Consider the following 2669-nt stretch of genomic DNA (forward strand, 5'->3'; position numbering starts at 1 on the left):
CAGCTGATCGGGGTAGAACAATGCCGCCCCCTCTCTCCCCCTCCCGCGCGGTAATTACGCCTGGGGAAGGTCAGGGGTCCGGCAACAAGTAGCGCTCTCCTCATTTTCTCTCTCATTCCCCCGGCCGTGTTTATCTGGCTGCAGAGCGCTGCCGAGTGCCGAATGGCGGCGTACGCGGCGAGGCGGCGCGCCTCTGCCGCCGGCGCGGTAGGCAACCCCGCTTGGTCTTGCCGTGTAGGCAACCCAGCGTACGCGCCTTCCACGGCCGGCGCGCCACTCTTAAGGGCAGGGTCGACATGAGCCCCGTCCCGATTGAGCCCCGATGACCTGAGCCCCGGCAGAGCCCCGGCCGAGCCCGACTCGAGCCCCGACTTGAGCCCCGACTGAGCCCCGATGGCCAGAGCCCCGACCTGAGCCCGTTTTGAGCCCCGACCTGAGCCCCGTTTGAGCCCCATTTGTGCCCCGCGCCAAAAAGTTGCAATATCTTCACTAAAAAAGTTCAAAAATGGAAGTTTTTTGGCGTGGGGCTCAAGCGGGGCTCAAACGGGGCTCAGGTCGGGGCTCGAACCGGGCTCAGGTCGGGGCTCTGGCCATCGGGGCTCAGTCGGGGCTCGAGTCGGGGCTCAAGTCGGGCTCAAACGGGGCTCTGGCCGGGGCTCAGGTCATCCGGGCTCAATCGGGATGGGGCTCATGTCGACCCTGCCCTCATGTCGACCCTGCCCTCTTAAGCCGCGGCGCGCCTGTGATGCGCCGGGTAGGCAGCCCGGTGAACGGCCGTGCGCGACGGGCGGGCCTACCCGGCACGGCGATTGGCCGACCCTACCCGGGCCGACGCATCCAATTCCCCGCCTGAACAGGCTCAAAAGCCCTGCGCTCGCGTGTCCGCTCTACTTCGCTCGGCCCAACAAAACGCAGCGCGCAGCGACACTGGAACGAGCGACTACTTTTTGCAGAGCAGTCGCACGCATGAGTGCGTCTGCGAGCGATATCGCGAATCGTTCGCCAGCAAAGTTTCCTGTACCTGCCAGGGCCCGCCACGGCCCGCCACGGCCTGCCGGGGACGAGGACTGTACTCGCAGTCGAGAAAGCAATTGGTAGGAAAATTGGGCTGGACGGAAAACTAATACGTGGCTGAGAGCGATAGCGGGAGGGGGAGGGGCCGCTTCGCGTACGACACACTCAGCGAACGGCCGGAGGAGGGAGGGATAAATCAGCCAAGAGGAATCAGCCCGCCTCGAAGGAGGGGCACAAGAGGAAAAATAACCGGGAAAGAAAGTAAGGAGGAAATCATGGCAGAAATTCAGTTGTCGCTGGGCGTGCCTGGCTGTGTGTATATGCATGTGTGTGTGTGTGTGTGTGTGTGTGTGTGCGCGCGCGCGCGCGCGTACGTGTGAGTGTGGGAGTGCCGTTTCTCTGTGTCCGTACGCCGTCTTTTTTCTATTATTCCGTCTGATTTCAGACTTCCCCTCCTCTTTTCGACAGCGCCGCTTTCGGCATGACGCCCAAGAGGTACGACAAACTTATTCGAATTCCGCGGGCCGCGTGGTTTTCTCCCCCCTCTTTCCCCCTCTTTTTTTGCGGTGGCGGCGCCCCGGCCCCCGTCGCGCGGGGAAACTCTTTGACGAAACAATCAAGTGTTTGTTTCGCGTGGAACAGTGTTCCGGCGTCGGGGATATTGGCTGATCGAAAAAGAGGCGGGAGGGGAGGGGGCAGGCGGGGAGGCCCAAGTTTCCAGACAGTCGATAACTAACGCAACGAAACGGAAGCAGCGCGCTCGGCCCGCTCACTTTCAAACACTCAGCAACACGTAACGGGTTGGTTTGGTCTGGGTTACAAGTCTCACGGCCAATGAGCGGCAGCAGAGAATGACTAACTCAAACGTTTCGCTACTTTTAAGCAGATCAAGCCCGAATGATGTCAAAGTTTAAGAAAAGATTTTTACAATACCAAAATTTGCAATAATAAATTGAAAGAGAAGAACGAACATCCCCGGCGGGGATCGAACCCGCGACCTTCGGATTAGAAGTCCGACGCGCTATCCTCTGCGCTACGGGGATTAAGAAAGTACTCCTCTATGAAAAAAAACCTCTGCTGAGAGCTTTGCTTCAGCTCAGGGCCAGGTCAAGCTTGGGTGTGCGCGGCCGCGGTCCTGGTGGCGTTGGCCGGGAGGCGCCGGGCTCTGTTTCGGCCTAGCTGTGGCCGCGGTTTTGTTTCACTTGCGAACTGATGCCCGTGATTGCGCGCAGAACGCATCACGCAGGCTGAATCTTCCCTACCGTCACATTTTTGTGTTGCTTGGTATCAAAATTGCCGTCTCATCATGAGCTATTGGCCTGTCACACTCTAAAAACAATTGGTGTGGTTGCGTACAAAATGCATCGCGAAGACTGAAGCCTTCCATATTGACGGCCGTAAAAATTGGGGACCCGCTGAGCGCCGTTTATGACGGCTCGAACAGGGGCCGCGGCGGCGCGGCCGAGGGGGAGGGGGAGGGGGGCGTCGGGCCTGTCGCGCCGCGCGCCGCTGTGCGCGGGAGGGGCCGGAGGGGTCACGCAGGCCGCGGTCCGAAGGAGGGCATGTATGGTGCAAGCTGCACCAAAAGAAACTGTCGACCTCCTCAGCTTTCTTGTTACCCTGGTTGGCCTGAAGTCGAAAAACGGCCACGGCCA

At 60.2% G+C, this 2669-nt stretch overlaps 1 non-coding gene across 1 annotated transcript; it reads right to left on the minus strand.

Annotated features, from left to right (window-relative positions):
- Positions 1 to 1984: 1984 nt before the first annotated feature.
- Trnar-ucu lies at positions 1985 to 2057 on the minus strand. The gene has a single exon. It is a non-coding gene; the product is annotated as a tRNA-Arg (tRNA).
- Positions 2058 to 2669: the final 612 nt, after the last annotated feature.

This window comes from Thrips palmi, unplaced genomic scaffold, assembly GCF_012932325.1.
Source record: "Thrips palmi isolate BJ-2018 unplaced genomic scaffold, TpBJ-2018v1 HiC_scaffold_1, whole genome shotgun sequence".
Lineage (NCBI taxonomy): Eukaryota > Metazoa > Arthropoda > Insecta > Thysanoptera > Thripidae > Thrips > Thrips palmi.